The sequence below is a fragment of the Hydractinia symbiolongicarpus genome, chromosome 11, assembly GCF_029227915.1.
Source record: "Hydractinia symbiolongicarpus strain clone_291-10 chromosome 11, HSymV2.1, whole genome shotgun sequence".
NCBI classification, from domain to species: Eukaryota; Metazoa; Cnidaria; class Hydrozoa; order Anthoathecata; family Hydractiniidae; genus Hydractinia; species Hydractinia symbiolongicarpus.
The window spans coordinates 18,402,651-18,423,348 of NC_079885.1; the positions used below are offsets into that span (position 1 = coordinate 18,402,651).

The 20,698-nt window shown below is 48.4% G+C and overlaps 30 non-coding genes across 30 annotated transcripts; all 30 read left to right on the forward strand.

Moving 5' to 3' along the window:
* Positions 1-162: 162 nt before the first annotated feature.
* Positions 163-283, forward strand: LOC130619198 (U5 spliceosomal RNA). The gene has a single exon (XR_008979940.1). It is a non-coding gene; the product is annotated as a U5 spliceosomal RNA (small nuclear RNA).
* Positions 284-831: 548 nt separating this feature from the next.
* On the forward strand, positions 832-953 carry LOC130619742 (U5 spliceosomal RNA). The gene has a single exon (XR_008980480.1). It is a non-coding gene; the product is annotated as a U5 spliceosomal RNA (small nuclear RNA).
* Positions 954-1,500: 547 nt separating this feature from the next.
* Positions 1,501-1,621, forward strand: LOC130618844 (U5 spliceosomal RNA). The gene has a single exon (XR_008979588.1). It is a non-coding gene; the product is annotated as a U5 spliceosomal RNA (small nuclear RNA).
* Positions 1,622-2,169: 548 nt separating this feature from the next.
* Positions 2,170-2,290, forward strand: LOC130619199 (U5 spliceosomal RNA). The gene has a single exon (XR_008979941.1). It is a non-coding gene; the product is annotated as a U5 spliceosomal RNA (small nuclear RNA).
* Positions 2,291-2,837: 547 nt separating this feature from the next.
* Positions 2,838-2,958, forward strand: LOC130619682 (U5 spliceosomal RNA). The gene has a single exon (XR_008980421.1). It is a non-coding gene; the product is annotated as a U5 spliceosomal RNA (small nuclear RNA).
* Positions 2,959-3,505: 547 nt separating this feature from the next.
* LOC130619200 (U5 spliceosomal RNA) lies at positions 3,506-3,626 on the forward strand. Its single transcript, XR_008979943.1, has one exon. It is a non-coding gene; the product is annotated as a U5 spliceosomal RNA (small nuclear RNA).
* Positions 3,627-4,173: 547 nt separating this feature from the next.
* LOC130619904 (U5 spliceosomal RNA) lies at positions 4,174-4,294 on the forward strand. Its single transcript, XR_008980640.1, has one exon. It is a non-coding gene; the product is annotated as a U5 spliceosomal RNA (small nuclear RNA).
* Positions 4,295-4,841: 547 nt separating this feature from the next.
* On the forward strand, positions 4,842-4,962 carry LOC130619797 (U5 spliceosomal RNA). Its single transcript, XR_008980535.1, has one exon. It is a non-coding gene; the product is annotated as a U5 spliceosomal RNA (small nuclear RNA).
* Positions 4,963-5,510: 548 nt separating this feature from the next.
* On the forward strand, positions 5,511-5,631 carry LOC130619932 (U5 spliceosomal RNA). Its single transcript, XR_008980669.1, has one exon. It is a non-coding gene; the product is annotated as a U5 spliceosomal RNA (small nuclear RNA).
* A 548-nt stretch (positions 5,632-6,179) lies between these two features.
* On the forward strand, positions 6,180-6,300 carry LOC130619201 (U5 spliceosomal RNA). The gene has a single exon (XR_008979944.1). It is a non-coding gene; the product is annotated as a U5 spliceosomal RNA (small nuclear RNA).
* Positions 6,301-6,848: 548 nt separating this feature from the next.
* LOC130619202 (U5 spliceosomal RNA) lies at positions 6,849-6,969 on the forward strand. Its single transcript, XR_008979945.1, has one exon. It is a non-coding gene; the product is annotated as a U5 spliceosomal RNA (small nuclear RNA).
* Positions 6,970-7,517: 548 nt separating this feature from the next.
* Positions 7,518-7,638, forward strand: LOC130619203 (U5 spliceosomal RNA). The gene has a single exon (XR_008979946.1). It is a non-coding gene; the product is annotated as a U5 spliceosomal RNA (small nuclear RNA).
* A 548-nt stretch (positions 7,639-8,186) lies between these two features.
* On the forward strand, positions 8,187-8,307 carry LOC130619893 (U5 spliceosomal RNA). Its single transcript, XR_008980629.1, has one exon. It is a non-coding gene; the product is annotated as a U5 spliceosomal RNA (small nuclear RNA).
* Positions 8,308-8,855: 548 nt separating this feature from the next.
* LOC130619205 (U5 spliceosomal RNA) lies at positions 8,856-8,976 on the forward strand. Its single transcript, XR_008979948.1, has one exon. It is a non-coding gene; the product is annotated as a U5 spliceosomal RNA (small nuclear RNA).
* A 548-nt stretch (positions 8,977-9,524) lies between these two features.
* Positions 9,525-9,645, forward strand: LOC130619891 (U5 spliceosomal RNA). Its single transcript, XR_008980628.1, has one exon. It is a non-coding gene; the product is annotated as a U5 spliceosomal RNA (small nuclear RNA).
* Positions 9,646-10,193: 548 nt separating this feature from the next.
* LOC130619207 (U5 spliceosomal RNA) lies at positions 10,194-10,314 on the forward strand. Its single transcript, XR_008979949.1, has one exon. It is a non-coding gene; the product is annotated as a U5 spliceosomal RNA (small nuclear RNA).
* Positions 10,315-10,861: 547 nt separating this feature from the next.
* LOC130619208 (U5 spliceosomal RNA) lies at positions 10,862-10,982 on the forward strand. Its single transcript, XR_008979950.1, has one exon. It is a non-coding gene; the product is annotated as a U5 spliceosomal RNA (small nuclear RNA).
* A 547-nt stretch (positions 10,983-11,529) lies between these two features.
* On the forward strand, positions 11,530-11,650 carry LOC130619209 (U5 spliceosomal RNA). The gene has a single exon (XR_008979951.1). It is a non-coding gene; the product is annotated as a U5 spliceosomal RNA (small nuclear RNA).
* A 548-nt stretch (positions 11,651-12,198) lies between these two features.
* Positions 12,199-12,319, forward strand: LOC130619210 (U5 spliceosomal RNA). Its single transcript, XR_008979952.1, has one exon. It is a non-coding gene; the product is annotated as a U5 spliceosomal RNA (small nuclear RNA).
* A 1,499-nt stretch (positions 12,320-13,818) lies between these two features.
* On the forward strand, positions 13,819-13,939 carry LOC130619211 (U5 spliceosomal RNA). Its single transcript, XR_008979954.1, has one exon. It is a non-coding gene; the product is annotated as a U5 spliceosomal RNA (small nuclear RNA).
* A 547-nt stretch (positions 13,940-14,486) lies between these two features.
* Positions 14,487-14,607, forward strand: LOC130619212 (U5 spliceosomal RNA). The gene has a single exon (XR_008979955.1). It is a non-coding gene; the product is annotated as a U5 spliceosomal RNA (small nuclear RNA).
* Positions 14,608-15,155: 548 nt separating this feature from the next.
* LOC130619720 (U5 spliceosomal RNA) lies at positions 15,156-15,276 on the forward strand. Its single transcript, XR_008980458.1, has one exon. It is a non-coding gene; the product is annotated as a U5 spliceosomal RNA (small nuclear RNA).
* Positions 15,277-15,823: 547 nt separating this feature from the next.
* On the forward strand, positions 15,824-15,944 carry LOC130619213 (U5 spliceosomal RNA). The gene has a single exon (XR_008979956.1). It is a non-coding gene; the product is annotated as a U5 spliceosomal RNA (small nuclear RNA).
* A 546-nt stretch (positions 15,945-16,490) lies between these two features.
* Positions 16,491-16,611, forward strand: LOC130619809 (U5 spliceosomal RNA). The gene has a single exon (XR_008980548.1). It is a non-coding gene; the product is annotated as a U5 spliceosomal RNA (small nuclear RNA).
* Positions 16,612-17,159: 548 nt separating this feature from the next.
* Positions 17,160-17,281, forward strand: LOC130619743 (U5 spliceosomal RNA). Its single transcript, XR_008980482.1, has one exon. It is a non-coding gene; the product is annotated as a U5 spliceosomal RNA (small nuclear RNA).
* A 547-nt stretch (positions 17,282-17,828) lies between these two features.
* On the forward strand, positions 17,829-17,949 carry LOC130618845 (U5 spliceosomal RNA). Its single transcript, XR_008979589.1, has one exon. It is a non-coding gene; the product is annotated as a U5 spliceosomal RNA (small nuclear RNA).
* A 548-nt stretch (positions 17,950-18,497) lies between these two features.
* Positions 18,498-18,618, forward strand: LOC130619214 (U5 spliceosomal RNA). Its single transcript, XR_008979957.1, has one exon. It is a non-coding gene; the product is annotated as a U5 spliceosomal RNA (small nuclear RNA).
* A 547-nt stretch (positions 18,619-19,165) lies between these two features.
* Positions 19,166-19,286, forward strand: LOC130619684 (U5 spliceosomal RNA). The gene has a single exon (XR_008980422.1). It is a non-coding gene; the product is annotated as a U5 spliceosomal RNA (small nuclear RNA).
* Positions 19,287-19,833: 547 nt separating this feature from the next.
* LOC130619686 (U5 spliceosomal RNA) lies at positions 19,834-19,954 on the forward strand. Its single transcript, XR_008980424.1, has one exon. It is a non-coding gene; the product is annotated as a U5 spliceosomal RNA (small nuclear RNA).
* Positions 19,955-20,501: 547 nt separating this feature from the next.
* LOC130619215 (U5 spliceosomal RNA) lies at positions 20,502-20,622 on the forward strand. The gene has a single exon (XR_008979958.1). It is a non-coding gene; the product is annotated as a U5 spliceosomal RNA (small nuclear RNA).
* The last annotated feature ends 76 nt before the right edge of the window (positions 20,623-20,698 follow it).

Consider the following 20,698-nt stretch of genomic DNA (forward strand, 5'->3'; position numbering starts at 1 on the left):
TAGGTGATGTAGATCAGAAAGGTGAAAGTCCTTGTGTCAAGTCTACACCTCACGATGCAGCACCTTTTAAGCGTCCTCTGCGAACGGACACACTGGCAAGCGGCACACCACAAGCAAAGGTTAAGTCGGCTCGAAGGCACAACAGGTCGCGCCGACTTACGACAACTCTGGGCTTTCTTCAGTTCACGCACAAATCTTTCGCCTTTTACTAAAGATTTCCGTGGAGAAGGCCAAAACGATGAGTATATAGACGATTTTTCTACTGTCTCGCTTCGGCGGGACGATCACTAGTCTAAATGAAAAAACGTGCAGGAGGCCATACGCGGGCCTATCTCTCATCTCGCTCACAGAGACTTGGTAAGCACGGTCCACTCAATGGATTTCCAAATGCGAAGAGTGAAGGCCGCAGACGGCAGGGGTTGAGCCAAGGGCCTTTCGGCCGTATCCCGCTCACAAGTTTTTTTTTTTTTTTAGCAGAATAATACATACGAGCTAATCAAAATTGGCTCGAGGAAAGAAATAAAGTTCAGAGACAACCAAAGGAGTCGAACTGCAGTAGAAACAAACTGGATGTAACGCAAGCCACTAGTACGACGTATTGCCTACAGGGACCACACTCTCCGAGACAGCGAACGCAACTTCCTAGTGATTCACGCGAACGCACTCAACTAGGTGATGTAGATCAGAAAGGTGAAAGTCCTTGTGTCAAGTCTACGCCTCACGATGCAGCACCTTTTAAGCGTCCTCTACGAACGGACACACTGGCAAGCGGCACACCACAAGCAAAGGTTAAGTCGGCTCGAAGGCACAACAGGTCGCGCCGACTTACGACAACTCTGGGCTTTCTTCAGTTCACGCACAAATCTTTCGCCTTTTACTAAAGATTTCCGTGGAGAAGGCCAAAACGATGAGTATATAGACGATTTTTCTACTGTCTCACTTCGGCGGGACGATCACTAGTCTAAATGAAAAAACGTGCAGGAGGCCATACGCGGGCTTATCTCTCATCTCGCTCACAGAGACTTGGTAAGCACGGTCCACTCAATGGTTTTCCAAATGCGAAGAGTGAAGGCCGCAGACGGCAGGGGTTGAGCCAAGGGCCTTTCGGCCGTATCCCGCTCACAAGTTTTTTTTTTTTTTTAGCAGAATAATACATACGAGCTAATCAAAATCGGCTCGAGGAAAGAAATAAAGTTCAAAGACAACCAAAGGAGTCGAACTGCAGTAGAAACAAACTAGATGTAACGCAAGCCACTAGTACGACGTATTGCCTACAGGGACCACACTCTCCGAGACAGCGAACGCAACTTCCTAGTGATTCACGCGAACGCACTCAACTAGGTGATGTAGATCAGAAAGGTGAAAGTCCTTGTGTCAAGTCTACACCTCACGATGCAGCACCTTTTAAGCGTCCTCTACGAACGGACACACTGGCAAGCGGCACACCACAAGCAAAGGTTAAGTCGGCTCGAAGGCACAACAGGTCGCGCCGACTGACGACAACTCTGGGCTTTCTTCAGTTCACGCACAAATCTTTCGCCTTTTACTAAAGATTTCCGTGGAGAAAGCCAAAACGATGAGTATATAGACGATTTTTCTACTGTCTCGCTTCGGCGGGACGATCACTAGTCTAAATGAAAAAACGTGCAGGAGGCCATACGCGGGCCTATCTCTCATCTCGCTCACAGAGACTTGGTAAGCACGGTCCACTCAATGGCTTTCCAAATGCGAAGAGTGAAGGCCGCAGACGGCAGGGGTTGAGCCAAGGGCCTTTCGGCCGTATCCCGCTCACAAGTTTTTTTTTTTTTTTAGCAGAATAATACATACGAGCTAATCAAAATCGGCTCGAGGAAAGAAATAAAGTTCAGAGACAACCAAAGGAGTCGAACTGCAGTAGAAACAAACTAGATGTAACGCAAGCCACTAGTACGACGTATTGCCTACAGGGACCACACTCTCCGAGACAGCGAACGCAACTTCCTAGTGATTCACGCGAACGCACTCAACTAGGTGATGTAGATCAGAAAGGTGAAAGTCCTTGTGTCAAGTCTACACCTCACGATGCAGCACCTTTTAAGCGTCCTCTACGAACGGAAACACTGGCAAGCGGCACACCACAAGCAAAGGTTAAGTCGGCTCGAAGGCACAACAGGTCGCGCCGACTTACGCCAACTCTGGGCTTTCTTCAGTTCACGCACAAATCTTTCGCCTTTTACTAAAGATTTCCGTGGAGAAGGCCAAAACGATGAGTATATAGACGATTTTTCTACTGTCTCGCTTCGGCGGGACGATCACTAGTCTAAATGAAAAAACGTGCAGGAGGCCATACGCGGGCCTATCTCTCATCTCGCTCACAGGGACTTGGTAAGCACGGTCCACTCAATGGCTTTCCAAATGCGAAGAGTGAAGGCCGCAGACGGCAAGGGTTGAGCCAAGGGCCTTTCGGCCGTATCCCGCTCACAAGTTTTTTTTTTTTTTAGCAGAATAATACATACGAGCTAATCAAAATCGGCTCGAGGAAAGAAATAAAGTTCAGAGACAACCAAAGGAGTCGAACTGCAGTAGAAACAAACTAGATGTAACGCAAGCCACTAGTACGACGTATTGCCTACAGGGACCACACTCTCCGAGACAGCGAACGCAACTTCCTAGTGATTCACGCGAACGCACTCAACTAGGTGATGTAGATCAGAAAGGTGAAAGTCCTTGTGTCAAGTCTACACCTCACGATGCAGCACCTTTTAAGCGTCCTCTACGAACGGACACACTGGCAGGCGGCACACCACAAGCAAAGGTTAAGTCGGCTCGAAGGCACAACAGGTCGCGCCGACTTACGACAACTCTGGGCTTTCTTCAGTTCACGCACAAATCTTTCGCCTTTTACTAAAGATTTCCGTGGAGAAAGCCAAAACGATGAGTATATAGACGATTTTTCTACTGTCTCGCTTCGGCGGGGCGATCACTAGTCTAAATGAAAAAACGTGCAGGAGGCCATACGCGGGCCTATCTCTCATCTCGCTCACAGAGACTTGGTAAGCACGGTCCACTCAATGGCTTTCCAAATGCGAAGAGTGAAGGCCGCAGACGGCAGGGGTTGAGCCAAGGGCCTTTCGCCCGTATCCCGCTCACAAGTTGTTTTTTTTTTTAGCAGAATAATACATACGAGCTAATCAAAATCGGCTCGAGGAAAGAAATAAAGTTCAGAGACAACCAAAGGAGTCGAACTGCAGTAGAAACAAACTAGATGTAACGCAAGCCACTAGTACGACGTATTGCCTACAGGGACCACACTCTCCGAGACAGCGAACGCAACTTCCTAGTGATTCACGCGAACGCACTCAACTAGGTGATGTAGATCAGAAAGGTGAAAGTCCTTGTGTCAAGTCTACACCTCACGATGCAGCACCTTTTAAGCGTCCTCTACGAACGGACACACTGGCAAGCGGCACACCACAAGCAAAGGTTAAGTCGGCTCGAAGGCACAACAGGTCGCGCCGACTTACGACAACTCTGGGCTTTCTTCAGTTCACGCACAAATCTTTCGCCTTTTACTAAAGATTTCCGTGGAGAAGGCCAAAACGATGAGTATATAGACGATTTTTCTACTGTCTCGCTTCGGCGGGACGATCACTAGTCTAAATGAAAAAACGTGCAGGAGGCCATACGCGGGTCTATCTCTCATCTCGCTCACAGAGACTTGGTAAGCACGGTCCACTCAATGGCTTTCCAAATGCGAAGAGTGAAGGCCGCAGACGGCAAGGGTTGAGCCAATGGCCTTTCGGCCGTATCCCGCTCGCAAGTTTTTTTTTTTTTTAGCAGAATAATACATACGAGCTAATCAAAATCGGCTCGAGGAAAGAAATAAAGTTCAGAGACAACCAAAGGAGTCTAACTGCAGTAGAAACAAACTAGATGTAACGCAAGCCACTAGTACGACGTATTGCCTACAGGGACCACACTCTCCGAGACAGCGAACGCAACTTCCTAGTGATTCACGCGAACGCACTCAACTAGGTGATGTAGATCAGAAAGGTGAAAGTCCTTGTGTCAAGTCTACACCTCACGATGCAGCACCTTTTAAGCGTCCTCTACGAACGGACACACTGGCAAGCGGCACACCACAAGCAAAGGTTAAGTCGGCTCGAAGGCACAACAGGTCGCGCCGACTTACGACAACTCTGGGCTTTCTTCAGTTCACGCACAAATCTTTCGCCTTTTACTAAAGATTTCCGTGGAGAAGGCCAAAACGATGAGTATATAGACGATGTTTCTACTGTCTTGCTTCGGCGGGACGATCACTAGTCTAAATGAAAAAACGTGCAGGAGGCCATACGCGGGCCTATCTCTCATCTCGCTCACAGAGACTTGGTAAGCACGGTCCACTCAATGGCTTTCCAAATGCGAAGAGTGAAGGCCGCAGACGGCAGGGGTTGAGCCAAGGGCCTTTCGGCCGTATCCCGCTCACAAGTTTTTTTTTTTTTTAGCAGAATAATACATACGAGCTAATCAAAATCGGCTCGAGGAAAGAAATGAAGTTCAGAGACAACCAAAGGAGTCGAACTGCAGTAGAAACAAACTAGATGTAACGCAAGCCACTAGTACGACGTATTGCCTACAGGGACCACACTCTCCGAGACAGCGAACGCAACTTCCTAGTGATTCACGCGAACGCACTCAACTAGGTGATGTAGATCAGAAAGGTGAAAGTCCTTGTGTCAAGTCTACACCTCACGATGCAGCACCTTTTAAGCGTCCTCTACGAACGGACACACTGGCAAGCGGCACAACACAAGCAAAGGTTAAGTCGGCTCGAAGGCACAACAGGTCGCGCCCACTTACGACAACTCTGGGCTTTCTTCAGTTCACGCACAAATCTTTCGCCTTTTACTAAAGATTTCCGTGGAGAAGTCCAAAACGATGAGTATATAGACGATTTTTCTACTGTCTCGCTTCGGCGGGACGATCACTAGTCTAAATGAAAAAACGTGCAGGAGGCCATACGCGGGCCTATCTCTCATCTCGCTCACAGAGACTTGGTAAGCACGGTCCACTCAATGGCTTTCCAAATGCGAAGAGTGAAGGCCGCAGACGGCAGGGGTTGAGCCAAGGGCCTTTCGGCCGTATCCCGCTCACAAGTTTTTTTTTTTTTTTAGCAGAATAATACATACGAGCTAATCAAAATCGGCTCGAGGAAAGAAATAAAGTTCAGAGACAACCAAAGGAGTCGAACTGCAGTAGAAACAAACTAGATGTAACGCAAGCCACTAGTACGACGTATTGCCTACAGGGACCACACTCTCCGAGACAGCGAACGCAACTTCCTAGTGATTCACGCGAACGCACTCAACTAGGTGATGTAGATCAGAAAGGTGAAAGTCCTTGTGTCAAGTCTACACCTCACGATGCAGCACCTTTTAAGCGTCCTCTACGAACGGACACACTTGCAAGCGGCACACCACAAGCAAAGGTTAAGTCGGCTCGAAGGCACAACAGGTCGCGCCGACTTACGACAACTCTGGGCTTTCTTCAGTTCACGCACAAATCTTTCGCCTTTTACTAAAGACTTCCGTGGAGAAGGCCAAAACGATGAGTATATAGACGATGTTTCTACTGTCTCGCTTCGGCGGGACGATCACTAGTCTAAATGAAAAAACGTGCAGGAGGCCATACGCGGGCCTATCTCTCATCTCGCTCACAGAAACTTGGTAAGCACGGTCCACTCAATGGCTTTCCAAATGCGAAGAGTGAAGGCCGCAGACGGCAGGGGTTGAGCCAAGGGCCTTTCGGCCGTATCCCGCTCACAAGTTTTTTTTTTTTTTTAGCAGAATAATACATACGAGGTAATCAAAATCGGCTCGAGGAAAGAAATGAAGTTCAGAGACAACCAAAGGAGTCGAACTGCAGTAGAAACAAACTAGATGTAACGCAAGCCACTAGTACGACGTATTGCCTACAGGGACCACACTCTCCGAGACAGCGAACGCAACTTCCTAGTGATTCACGCGAACGCACTCAACTAGGTGATGTAGATCAGAAAGGTGAAAGTCTTTGTGTCAAGTCTACACCTCACGATGCAGAACCTTTTAAGCGTCCTCTACGAACGGACACACTGGCAAGCGGCACACCACAAGCAAAGGTTAAGTCGGCTCGAAGGCACAACAGGTCGCGCCCACTTACGACAACTCTGGGCTTTCTTCAGTTCACGCACAAATCTTTCGCCTTTTACTAAAGATTTCCGTGGAGAAGGCCAAAACGATGAGTATATAGACGATTTTTCTACTGTCTCGCTTCGGCGGGACGATCACTAGTCTAAATGAAAAAACGTGCAGGAGGCCATACGCGGGCCTATCTCTCATCTCGCTCACAGAGAATTGGTAAGCACGGTCCACTCAATGGCTTTCCAAATGCGAAGAGTGAAGGCCGCAGACGGCAGGGGTTGAGCCAAGGGCCTTTCGGCCGTATCCCGCTCACAAGTTTTTTTTTTTTTTTAGCAGAATAATACATACGAGCTAATCAAAATCGGCTCTAGGAAAGAAATGAAGTTCAGAGACAACCAAAGGAGTCGAACTGCAGTAGAAACAAACTAGATGTAACGCAAGCCACTAGTACGACGTATTGCCTACAGGGACCACACTCTCCGAGACAGCGAACGCAACTTCCTAGTGATTCACGCGAACGCACTCAACTAGGTGATGTAGATCAGAAAGGTGAAAGTCTTTGTGTCAAGTCTACACCTCACGATGCAGAACCTTTTAAGCGTCCTCTACGAACGGACACACTGGCAAGCGGCACACCACAAGCAAAGGTTAAGTCGGCTCGAAGGCACAACAGGTCGCGCCCACTTACGACAACTCTGGGCTTTCTTCAGTTCACGCACAAATCTTTCGCCTTTTACTAAAGATTTCCGTGGAGAAGGCCAAAACGATGAGTATATAGACGATTTTTCTACTGTCTCGCTTCGGCGGGACGATCACTAGTCTAAATGAAAAAACGTGCAGGAGGCCATACGCGGGCCTATCTCTCATCTCGCTCACAGAGAATTGGTAAGCACGGTCCACTCAATGGCTTTCCAAATGCGAAGAGTGAAGGCCGCAGACGGCAGGGGTTGAGCCAAGGGCCTTTCGGCCGTATCCCGCTCACAAGTTTTTTTTTTTTTTTAGCAGAATAATACATACGAGCTAATCAAAATCGGCTCTAGGAAAGAAATGAAGTTCAGAGACAACCAAAGGAGTCGAACTGCAGTAGAAACAAACTAGATGTAACGCAAGCCACTAGTACGACGTATTGCCTACAGGGACCACACTCTCCGAGACAGCGAACGCAACTTCCTAGTGATTCACGCGAACGCACTCAACTAGGTGATGTAGATCAGAAAGGTGAAAGTCCTTGTGTCAAGTCTACACCTCACGATGCAGCACCTTTTAAGCGTCCTCTACGAACGGACACACTGGCAAGCGGCACACCACAAGCAAAGGTTAAGTCGGCTCGAAGGCACAACAGGTCGCGCCCACTTACGACAACTCTGGGCTTTCTTCAGTTCACGCACAAATCTTTCGCCTTTTACTAAAGATTTCCGTGGAGAAGGCCAAAACGATGAGTATATAGACGATTTTTCTACTGTCTCGCTTCGGCGGGACGATCACTAGTCTAAATGAAAAAACGTGCAGGAGGCCATACGCGGGCCTATCTCTCATCTCGCTCACAGAGACTTGGTAAGCACGGTCCACTCAATGGCTTTCCAAATGCGAAGAGTGAAGGCCGCAGACGGCAGGGGTTGAGCCAAGGGCCTTTCGGCCGTATCCCGCTCACAAGTTTTCTTTTTTTTGAACCAGAATAATACATACGAGCTAATCAAAATCGGCTCGAGGAAAGAAATAAAGTTCAGAGACAACCAAAGGAGTCGAACTGCAGTAGAAACAAACTAGATGTAACGCAAGCCACTAGTACGACGTATTGCCTACAGGGACCACACTCTCCGAGACAGCGAACGCAACTTCCTAGTGATTCACGCGAACGCACTCAACTAGGTGATGTAGATCAGAAAGGTGAAAGTCCTTGTGTCAAGTCTACACCTCACGATGCAGCACCTTTTAAGCGTCCTCTACGAACGGACACACTGGCAAGCGGCACACCACAAGCAAAGGTTAAGTCGGCTCGAAGGCACAACAGGTCGCGCCGACTTACGACAACTCTGGGCTTTCTTCAGTTCACGCACAAATCTTTCGCCTTTTACTAAAGATTTCCGTGGAAAAGGTCAAAACGATGAGTATATAGACGATTTTTCTACTGTCTCGCTTCGGCGGGACGATCACTAGTCTAAATGAAAAAACGTGCAGGAGGCCATACGCGGGCCTATCTCTCATCTCGCTCACAGAGAATTGGTAAGCACGGTCCACTCAATGGCTTTCCAAATGCGAAGAGTGAAGGCCGCAGACGGCAGGGGTTGAACCAAGGGCCTTTCGGCCGTATCCCGCTCACAAGTTTTTTTTTTTTTTTAGCAGAATAATACATACGAGCTAATCAAAATCGGCTCGAGGAAAGAAATGAAGTTCAGAGACAACCAAAGGAGTCGAACTGCAGTAGAAACAAACTAGATGTAACGCAAGCCACTAGTACGACGTATTGCCTACAGGGACCACACTCTCCGAGACAGCGAACGCAACTTCCTAGTGATTCACGCGAACGCACTCAACTAGGTGATGTAGATCAGAAAGGTGAAAGTCCTTGTGTCAAGTCTACACCTCACGATGCAGCACCTTTTAAGCGTCCTCTACGAACGGACACACTGGCAAGCGGCACACCACAAGCAAAGGTTAAGTCGGCTCGAAGGCACAACAGGTCGCGCCCACTTACGACAACTCTGGGCTTTCTTCAGTTCACGCACAAATCTTTCGCCTTTTACTAAAGATTTCCGTGGAGAAGGCCAAAACGATGAGTATATAGACGATTTTTCTACTGTCTCGCTTCGGCGGGACGATCACTAGTCTAAATGAAAAAACGTGCAGGAGGCCATACGCGGGCCTATCTCTCATCTCGCTCACAGAGAATTGGTAAGCACGGTCCACTCAATGGCTTTCCAAATGCGAAGAGTGAAGGCCGCAGACGGCAGGGGTTGAGCCAAGGGCCTTTCGGCCGTATCCCGCTCACAAGTTTTTTTTTTTTTTTAGCAGAATAATACATACGAGCTAATCAAAATCGGCTCGAGGAAAGAAATGAAGTTCAGAGACAACCAAAGGAGTCGAACTGCAGTAGAAACAAACTAGATGTAACGCAAGCCACTAGTACGACGTATTGCCTACAGGGACCACACTCTCCGAGACAGCGAACGCAACTTCCTAGTGATTCACGCGAACGCACTCAACTAGGTGATGTAGATCAGAAAGGTGAAAGTCCTTGTGTCAAGTCTACACCTCACGATGCAGCACCTTTTGAGCGTCCTCTACGAACGGACACACTGGCAAGCGGCACACCACAAGCAAAGGTTAAGTCGGCTCGAAGGCACAACAGGTCGCGCCGACTTACGACAACTCTGGGCTTTCTTCAGTTCACGCACAAATATTTCGCCTTTTACTAAAGATTTCCGTGGAGAAGGCCAAAACGATGAGTATATAGACGATTTTTCTACTGTCTCGCTTCGGCGGGACGATCACTAGTCTAAATGAAAAAACATGCAGGAGGCCATACGCGGGCCTATCTCTCATCTCGCTCACAGAGACTTGGTAAGCACGGTCCACTCAATGGCTTTCCAAATGCGAAGAGTGAAGGCCGCAGACGGCAGGGGTTGAGCCAAGGGCCTTTCGGCCGTATCCCGCTCACAAGTCTTTTTTTTTTTTTAGCAGAATAATACATACGAGCTAATCAAAATCGGCTCGAGGAAAGAAATAAAGTTCAGAGACAACCAAAGGAGTCGAACTGCAGTAGAAACAAACTAGATGTAACGCAAGCCACTAGTACGACGTATTGCCTACAGGGACCACACTCTCCGAGACAGCGAACGCAACTTCCTAGTGATTCACGCGAACGCACTCAACTAGGTGATGTAGATCAGAAAGGTGAAAGTCCTTGTGTCAAGTCTACACCTCACGATGCAGCACCTTTTGAGCGTCCTCTACGAACGGACACACTGGCAAGCGGCACACCACAAGCAAAGGTTAAGTCGGCTCGAAGGCACAACAGGTCGCGCCGACTTACGACAACTCTGGGCTTTCTTCAGTTCACGCACAAATCTTTCGCCTTTTACTAAAGATTTCCGTGGAGAAGGCCAAAACGATGAGTATATAGACGATTTTTCTACTGTCTCGCTTCGGCGGGACGATCACTAGTCTAAATGAAAAAACGTGCAGGAGGCCATACGCGGGCCTATCTCTCATCTCGCTCACAGAAACTTGGTAAGCACGGTCCACTCAATGGCTTTCCAAATGCGAAGAGTGAAGGCCGCAGACGGCAGGGGTTGAGCCAAGGGCCTTTCAGCCGTATCCCGCTCACAAGTTTTTTTTTTTTTTAGCAGAATAATACATACGAGCTAATCAAAATCGGCTCGAGGAAAGAAATAAAGTTCAGAGACAACCAAAGGAGTCGAACTGCAGTAGAAACAAACTAGATGTAACGCAAGCCACTAGTACGACGTATTGCCTACAGGGACCACACTCTCCGAGACAGCGAACGCAACTTCCTAGTGATTCACGCGAACGCACTCAACTAGGTGATGTAGATCAGAAAGGTGAAAGTCCTTGTGTCAAGTCTACACCTCACGATGCAGCACCTTTTAAGCGTCCTCTACGAACGGACACACTGGCAAGCGGCACACCACAAGCAAAGGTTAAGTCGGCTCGAAGGCACAACAGGTCGCGCCGACTTACGACAACTCTGGGCTTTCTTCAGTTCACGCACAAATCTTTCGCCTTTTACTAAAGATTTCCGTGGAGAAGGCCAAAACGATGAGTATATAGACGATTTTTCTACTGTCTCGCTTCGGCGGGACGATCACTAGTCTAAATGAAAAAACGTGCAGGAGGCCATACGCGGGCCTATCTCTCATCTCGCTCACAGAGACTTGGTAAGCACGGTCCACTCAATGGCTTTCCAAATGCGAAGAGTGAAGGCCGCAGACGGCAGGGGTTGAGCCAAGGGCCTTTCGGCCGTATCCCGCTCACAAGTTTTTTTTTTTTTTAGCAGAATAATACATACGAGCTAATCAAAATCGGCTCGAGGAAAGAAATAAAGTTCAGAGACAACCAAAGGAGTCGAACTGCAGTAGAAACAAACTAGATGTAACGCAAGCCACTAGTACGACGTATTGCCTACAGGGACCACACTCTCCGAGACAGCGAACGCAACTTCCTAGTGATTCACGCGAACGCACTCAACTAGGTGATGTAGATCAGAAAGGTGAAAGTCCTTGTGTCAAGTCTACACCTCACGATGCAGCACCTTTTAAGCGTCCTCTACGAACGGACACACTGGCAAGCGGCACACCACAAGCAAAGGTTAAGTCGGCTCGAAGGCACAACAGGTCGCGCCGACTTACGACAACTCTGGGCTTTCTTCAGTTCACGCACAAATCTTTCGCCTTTTACTAAAGATTTCCGTGGAGAAGGCCAAAACGATGAGTATATAGACGATTTTTCTACTGTCTCGCTTCGGCGGGACGATCACTAGTCTAAATGAAAAAACGTGCAGGAGGCCATACGCGGGCCTATCTCTCATCTCGCTCACAGAGACTTGGTAAGCACGGTCCACTCAATGGCTTTCCAAATGCGAAGAGTGAAGGCCGCAGACGGCAGGGGTTGAGCCAAGGGCCTTTCGGCCGTATCCCGCTCACAAGTTTTTTTTTTTTTTTAGCAGAATAATACATACGAGCTAATCAAAATCGGCTCGAGGAAAGAAATAAAGTTCAGAGACAACCAAAGGAGTCGAACTGCAGTAGAAACAAACTAGATGTAACGCAAGCCACTAGTACGACGTATTGCCTACAGGGACCACACTCTCCGAGACAGCGAACGCAACTTCCTAGTGATTCACGCGAACGCACTCAACTAGGTGATGTAGATCAGAAAGGTGAAAGTCCTTGTGTCAAGTCTACACCTCACGATGCAGCACCTTTTAAGCGTCCTCTACGAACGGACACACTGGCAAGCGGCACACCACAAGCAAAGGTTAAGTCGGCTCGAAGGCACAACAGGTCGCGCCCACTTACGACAACTCTGGGCTTTCTTCAGTTCACGCACAAATCTTTCGCCTTTTACTAAAGATTTCCGTGGAGAAGGCCAAAACGATGAGTATATAGACGATTTTTCTACTGTCTCGCTTCGGCGGGACGATCACTAGTCTAAATGAAAAAACGTGCAGGAGGCCATACGCGGGCCTATCTCTCATCTCGCTTACAGAGACTTGGTAAGCACGGTCCACTCAATGGCTTTCCAAATGCGAAGAGTGAAGGCCGCAGACGGCAGGGGTTGAGCCAAGGGCCTTTCGGCCGTATCCCGCTCACAAGTTTTTTTTTTTTTTAGCAGAATAATACATACGAGCTAATCAAAATCGGCTCGAGGAAAGAAATAAAGTTCAGAGACAACCAAAGGAGTCGAACTGCAGTAGAAACAAACTAGATGTAACGCAAGCCACTAGTACGACGTATTGCCTACAGGGACCACACTCTCCGAGACAGCGAACGCAACTTCCTAGTGATTCACGCGAACGCACTCAACTAGGTGATGTAGATCAGAAAGGTGAAAGTCCTTGTGTCAAGTCTACACCTCACGATGCAGCACCTTTTAAGCGTCCTCTACGAACGGACACACTGGCAAGCGGCACACCACAAGCAAAGGTTAAGTCGGCTCGAAGGCACAACAGGTCTCGCTCACAGAGACTTGGTAAGCACGGTCCACTCAATGGCTTTCCAAATGCGAAGAGTGAAGGCCGCAGACGGCAGGGGTTGAGCCAAGGGCCTTTCGCCCGTATCCCGCTCACAAGTTTTTTTTTTTTTTTAGCAGAATAATACATGCGAGCTAATCAAAATCGGCTCGAGGAAAGAAATAAAGTTCAGAGACAACCAAAGGAGTCGAACTGCAGTAGAAACAAACTAGATGTAACGCAAGCCACTAGTACGACGTATTGCCTACAGGGACCACACTCTCCGAGACAGCGAACGCAACTTCCTAGTGATTCACGCGAACGCACTCAACTAGGTGATGTAGATCAGAAAGGTGAAAGTCCTTGTGTCAAGTCTACACCTCACGATGCAGCACCTTTTAAGCGTCCTCTACGAACGGACACACTGGCAAGCGGCACACCACAAGCAAAGGTTAAGTCGGCTCGAAGGCACAACAGGTCTCGCTCACAGAGACTTGGTAAGCACGGTCCACTCAATGGCTTTCCAAATGCGAAGAGTGAAGGCCGCAGACGGCAGGGGTTGAGCCAAGGGCCTTTCGCCCGTATCCCGCTCACAAGTTTTTTTTTTTTTAGCAGAATAATACATACGAGCTAATCAAAATCGGCTCGAGGAAAGAAATAAAGTTCAGAGACAACCAAAGGAGTCGAACTGCAGTAGAAACAAACTAGATGTAACGCAAGCCACTAGTACGACGTATTGCCTACAGGGACCACACTCTCCGAGACAGCGAACGCAACTTCCTAGTGATTCACGCGAACGCACTCAACTAGGTGATGTAGATCAGAAAGGTGAAAGTCCTTGTGTCAAGTCTACACCTCACGATGCAGCACCTTTTAAGCGTCCTCTACGAACGGACACACTGGCAAGCGGCACACCACAAGCAAAGGTTAAGTCGGCTCGAAGGCACAACAGGTCGCGCCGACTTACGACAACTCTGGGCTTTCTTCAGTTCACGCACAAATCTTTCGCCTTTTACTAAAGATTTCCGTGGAGAAGGCCAAAACGATGAGTATATAGACGATTTTTCTACTGTCTCGCTTCGGCGGGACGATCACTAGTCTAAATGAAAAAACGTGCAGGAGGCCATACGCGGGACTATCTCTCATCTCGCTCACAGAGACTTGGTAAGCACGGTCCACTCAATGGCTTTCCAAATGCGAAGAGTGAAGGCCGCAGACGGCAGGGGTTGAGCCAAGGGCCTTTCGGCCGTATCCCGCTCACAAGTTTTTTTTTTTTTTAGCAGAATAATACATACGAGCTAATCAAAATCGGCTCGAGGAAAAAAATAAAGTTCAGAGACAACCAAAAGAGTCGAACTGCAGTAGAAACAAACTAGATGTAACGCAAGCCACTAGTACGACGTATTGCCTACAGGGACCACACTCTCCGAGACAGCGAACGCAACTTCCTAGTGATTCACGCGAACGCACTCAACTAGGTGATGTAGATCAGAAAGGTGAAAGTCCTTGTGTCAAGTCTACACCTCACGATGCAGCACCTTTTAAGCGTCCTCTACGAACGGACACACTGGCAAGCGGCACACCACAAGCAAAGGTTAAGTCGGCTCGAAGGCACAACAGGTCGCGCCGACTTACGACAACTCTGGGCTTTCTTCAGTTCACGCACAAATCTTTCGCCTTTTACTAAAGATTTCCGTGGAGAAGGCCAAAACGATGAGTATATAGACGATTTTTCTACTGTCTCGCTTCGGCGGGACGATCACTAGTCTAAATGAAAAAACGTGCAGGAGGCCATACGCGGGCCTATCTCTCATCTCGCTCACAGAGACTTGGTAAGCACGGTCCACTCAATGGCTTTCCAAATGCGAAGAGTGAAGGCCGCAGACGGCAGGGGTTGAGCCAAGGGCCTTTCGCCCGTATCCCGCTCACAAGTTTTTTTTTTTTTTTAGCAGAATAATACATACGAGCTAATCAAAATCGGCTCGAGGAAAGAAATAAAGTTCAGAGACAACCAAAGGAGTCGAACTGCAGTAGAAACAAACTAGATGTAACGCAAGCCACTAGTACGACGTATTGCCTACAGGGACAACACTCTCCGAGACAGCGAACGCAACTTCCTAGTGATTCACGCGAACGCACTCAACTAGATGATGTAGATCAGAAAGGTGAAAGTCCTTGTGTCAAGTCTACACCTCACGATGCAGCACCTTTTAAGCGTCCTCTACGAACGGACACACTGGCAAGCGGCACACCACAAGCAAAGGTTAAGTCGGCTCGAAGGCACAACAGGTCGCGCCGACTTACGACAACTCTGGGCTTTCTTCAGTTCACGCACAAATCTTTCGCCTTTTACTAAAGATTTCCGTGGAGAAGGCCAAAACGATGAGTATATAGACGATTTTTCTACTGTCTCCATTCTGCGGGACGATCACTAGTCTAAATGAAAAAACGTGCAGGAGGCCATACGCGGGCCTATCTCTCATCTCGCTCACAGAGACTTGGTAAGCACGGTCCACTCAATGGCTTTCCAAATGCGAAGAGTGAAGGCCGCAGACGGCAGGGGTTGAGCCAAGGGCCTTTCGGCCGTATCCCGCTCACAAGTTTTTTTTTTTTTTAGCAGAATAATACATACGAGCTAATCAAAATCGGCTCGAGGAAAGAAATAAAGTTCAGAGACAACCAAAGGAGTCGAACTGCAGTAGAAACAAACTAGATGTAACGCAAGCCACTAGTACGACGTATTGCCTACAGGGACCACACTCTCCGAGACAGCGAACGCAACTTCCTAGTGATTCACGCGAACGCACTGAACTAGGTGATGTAGATCAGAAAGGTGAAAGTCCTTGTGTCAAGTCTACACCTCACGATGCAGCACCTTTTAGGCGTCCTCTACGAACGGACACACTGGCAAGCGGCACACCACAAGCAAAGGTTAAGTCGGCTCGAAGGCACAACAGGTCGCGCCGACTTACGACAACTCTGGGCTTTCTTCAGTTCACGCACAAATCTTTCGCCTTTTACTAAAGATTTCCGTGGAGAAGGCCAAAACGATGAGTATATAGACGATTTTTCTACTGTCTCGCTTCGGCGGGACGATCACTAGTCTAAATGAAAAAACGTGCAGGAGGCCATACGCGGGCCTATCTCTCATCTCGCTCACAGAGACTTGGTAAGCACGGTCCACTCAATGGCTTTCCAAATGCGAAGAGTGAAGGCCGCAGACGGCAGGGGTTGAGCCAAGGGCCTTTCGGCCGTATCCCGCTCACAAGTTTTTTTTTTTTTAGCAGAATAATACATACGAGCTAATCAAAATCGGCTCGAGGAAAAAAATAAAGTTCAGAGACAACCAAAAGAGTCGAACTGCAGTAGAAACAAACTAGATGTAACGCAAGCCACTAGTACGACGTATTGCCTACAGGGACCACACTCTCCGAGACAGCGAACGCAACTTCCTAGTGATTCACGCGAACGCACTCAACTAGGTGATGTAGATCAGAAAGGTGAAAGTCCTTGTGTCAAGTCTACACCTCACGATGCAGCACCTTTTAAGCGTCCTCTACGAACGGACACACTGGCAAGCGGCACACCACAAGCAAAGGTTAAGTCGGCTCGAAGGCACAACAGGTCGCGCCGCTTTACGACAACTCTGGGCTTTCTTCAGTTCACGCACATATCTTTCGCCTTTTACTAAAGATTTCCGTGGAGAAGGCCAAAACGATGAGTATATAGACGATTTTTCTACTGTCTCGCTTCGGCGGGACGATCACTAGTCTAAATGAAAAAACGTGCAGGAGGCCATACGCGGGCCTATCTCTCATCTCGCTCACAGAGACTTGGTAAGCACGGTCCACTCAATGGCTTTCCAAATGCGAAGAGTGAAGGCCGCAGACGGCAGGGGTTGAGCCAAGGGCCTTTCGCCCGTATCCCGCTCACAAGTTTTTGTTTTTTTTTAGCAGAATAATACATACGAGCTAATCAAAATCGGCTCAAGGAAAGAAATAAAGTTCAGAGACAACCAAAGGAGTCGAACTGCAGTAGAAACAAACTAGATGTAACGCAAGCCACTAGTACGACGTATTGCCTACAGGGACCACACTCTCCGAGACAGCGAACGCAACTTCCTAGTGATTCACGCGAACGCACTCAACTAGGTGATGTAGATCAGAAAGGTGAAAGTCCTTGTGTCAAGTCTACACCTCACGATGCAGCACCTTTTAAGCGTCCTCTGCGAACGGACACACTGGCAAGCGGCACACCACAAGCAAAGGTTAAGTCGGCTCGAAGGCACAACAGGTCGCGCCGACTTACGACAACTCTGGGCTTTCTTCAGTTCACGCACAAATCTTTCGCCTTTTACTAAAGATTTCCGTGGAGAAGGCCAAAACGATGAGTATATAGACGATTTTTCTACTGTCTCACTTCGGCGGGACGATCACTAGTCTAAATGAAAAAACGTGCAGGAGGCCATACGCGGGCTTATCTCTCATCTCGCTCACAGAGACTTGGTAAGCACGGTCCACTCAATGGCTTTCCAAATGCGAAGAGTGAAGGCCGCAGACGGCAGGGGTTGAGCCAAGGGCCTTTCGGCCGTATCCCGCTCACAAGTTTTTTTTTTTTTTTAGCAGAATAATACATACGAGCTAATCAAAATCGGCTCGAGGAAAGAAATAAAGTTCAGAGACAACCAAAGGAGTCGAACTGCAGTAGAAACAAACTAGATGTAACGCAAGCCACTAGTACGACGTATTGCCTACAGGGACCACATTCTCCGAGACAGCGAACGCAACTTCCTAGTGATTCACGCGAACGCACTCAACTAGGTGATGTAGATCAGAAAGGTGAAACTCCTTGTGTCAAGTCTACACCTCACGATGCAGCACCTTTTAAGCGTCCTCTACGAACGGACACACTGGCAAGCGGCACACCACAAGCAAAGGTTAAGTCGGCTCGAAGGCACAACAGGTCGCGCCGACTGACGACAACTCTGGGCTTTCTTCAGTTCACGCACAAATCTTTCGCCTTTTACTAAAGATTTCCGTGGAGAAAGCCAAAACGATGAGTATATAGACGATTTTTCTACTGTCTCGCTTCGGCGGGACGATCACTAGTCTAAATGAAAAAACGTGCAGGAGGCCATACGCGGGCCTATCTCTCATCTCGCTCACAGAGACTTGGTAAGCACGGTCCACTCAATGGCTTTCCAAATGCGAAGAGTGAAGGCCGCAGACGGCAGGGTTTGAGCCAAGGGCCTTTCGGCCGTATCCCGCTCACAAGTTTTTTTTTTTTTTTAGCAGAATAATACATACGAGCTAATCAAAATCGGCTCGAGGAAAGAAATAAAGTTCAGAGACAACCAAAGGAGTCGAACTGCAGTAGAAACAAACTAGATGTAACGCAAGCCACTAGTACGACGTATTGCCTACAGGGACCACACTCTCCGAGACAGCGAACGCAACTTCCTAGTGATTCACGCGAACGCACTCAACTAGGTGATGTAGATCAGAAAGGTGAAAGTCCTTGTGTCAAGTCTACACCTCACGATGCAGCACCTTTTAAGCGTCCTCTACGAACGGAAACACTGGCAAGCGGCACACCACAAGCAAAGGTTAAGTCGGCTCGAAGGCACAACAGGTCGCGCCGACTTACGCCAACTCTGGGCTTTCTTCAGTTCACGCACAAATCTTTCGCCTTTTACTAAAGATTTCCGTGGAGAAGGCCAAAACGATGAGTATATAGACGATTTTTCTACTGTCTCGCTTCGGCGGGACGATCACTAGTCTAAATGAAAAAACGTGCAGGAGGCCATACGCGGGCCTATCTCTCATCTCGCTCACAGGGACTTGGTAAGCACGGTCCACTCAATGGCTTTCCAAATGCGAAGAGTGAAGGCCGCAGACGGCAAGGGTTGAGCCAAGGGCCTTTCGGCCGTATCCCGCTCACAAGTTTTTTTTTTTTTTAGCAGAATAATACATACGAGCTAATCAAAATCGGCTCGAGGAAAGAAATAAAGTTCAGAGACAACCAAAGGAGTCGAACTGCAGTAGAAACAAACTAGATGTAACGCAAGCCACTAGTACGACGTATTGCCTACAGGGACCACACTCTCCGAGACAGCGAACGCAACTTCCTAGTGATTCACGCGAACGCACTCAACTAGGTGATGTAGATCAGAAAGGTGAAAGTCCTTGTGTCAAGTCTACACCTCACGATGCAGCACCTTTTAAGCGTCCTCTACGAACGGACACACTGGCAAGCGGCACACCACAAGCAAAGGTTAAGTCGGCTCGAAGGCACAACAGGTCGCGCCGACTTACGACAACTCTGGGCTTTCTTCAGTTCACGCACAAATCTTTCGCCTTTTACTAAAGATTTCCGTGGAGAAAGCCAAAACGATGAGTATATAGACGATTTTTCTACTGTCTCGCTTCGGCGGGGCGATCACTAGTCTAAATGAAAAAACGTGCAGGAGGCCATACGCGGGCCTATCTCTCATCTCGCTCACAGAGACTTGGTAAGCACGGTCCACTCAATGGCTTTCCAAATGCGAAGAGTGAAGGCCGCAGACGGCAGGGGTTGAGCCAAGGGCCTTTCGCCCGTATCCCGCTCACAAGTTGTTTTTTTTTTTAGCAGAATAATACATACGAGCTAATCAAAATCGGCTCGAGGAAAGAAATAAAGTTCAGAGACAACCAAAGGAGTCGAACTGCAGTAGAAACAAACTAGATGTAACGCAAGCCACTAGTACGACGTATTGCCTACAGGGACCACACTCTCCGAGACAGCGAACGCAACTTCCTAGTGATTCACGCGAACGCACTCAACTAGGTGATGTAGATCAGAAAGGTGAAAGTCCTTGTGTCAAGTCTACACCTCACGATGCAGCACCTTTTAAGCGTCCTCTACGAACGGACACACTGGCAAGCGGCACACCACAAGCAAAGGTTAAGTCGGCTCGAAGGCACAACAGGTCGCGCCGACTTACGACAACTCTGGGCTTTCTTCAGTTCACGCACAAATCTTTCGCCTTTTACTAAAGATTTCCGTGGAGAAAGCCAAAACGATGAGTATATAGACGATTTTTCTACTGTCTCGCTTCGGCGGGGCGATCACTAGTCTAAATGAAAAAACGTGCAGGAGGCCATACGCGGGCCTATCTCTCATCTCGCTCACAGAGACTTGGTAAGCACGGTCCACTCAATGGCTTTCCAAATGCGAAGAGTGAAGGCCGCAGACGGCAGGGGTTGAGCCAAGGGCCTTTCGCCCGTATCCCGCTCACAAGTTGTTTTTTTTTTTAGCAGAATAATACATACGAGCTAATCAAAATCGGCTCGAGGAAAGAAATAAAGTTCAGAGACAACCAAAGGAGTCGAACTGCAGTAGAAACAAACTAGATGTAACGCAAGCCACTAGTACGACGTATTGCCTACAGGGACCACACTCTCCGAGACAGCGAACGCAACTTCCTAGTGATTCACGCGAACGCACTCAACTAGGTGATGTAGATCAGAAAGGTGAAAGTCCTTGTGTCAAGTCTACACCTCACGATGCAGCACCTTTTAAGCGTCCTCTACGAACGGACACACTGGCAAGCGGCACACCACAAGCAAAGGTTAAGTCGGCTCGAAGGCACAACAGGTCGCGCCGACTTACGACAACTCTGGGCTTTCTTCAGTTCACGCACAAATCTTTCGCCTTTTACTAAAGATTTCCGTGGAGAAGGCCAAAACGATGAGTATATAGACGATTTTTCTACTGTCTCGCTTCGGCGGGACGATCACTAGTCTAAATGAAAAAACGTGCAGGAGGCCATACGCGGGCCTATCTCTCATCTCGCTCACAGAGACTTGGT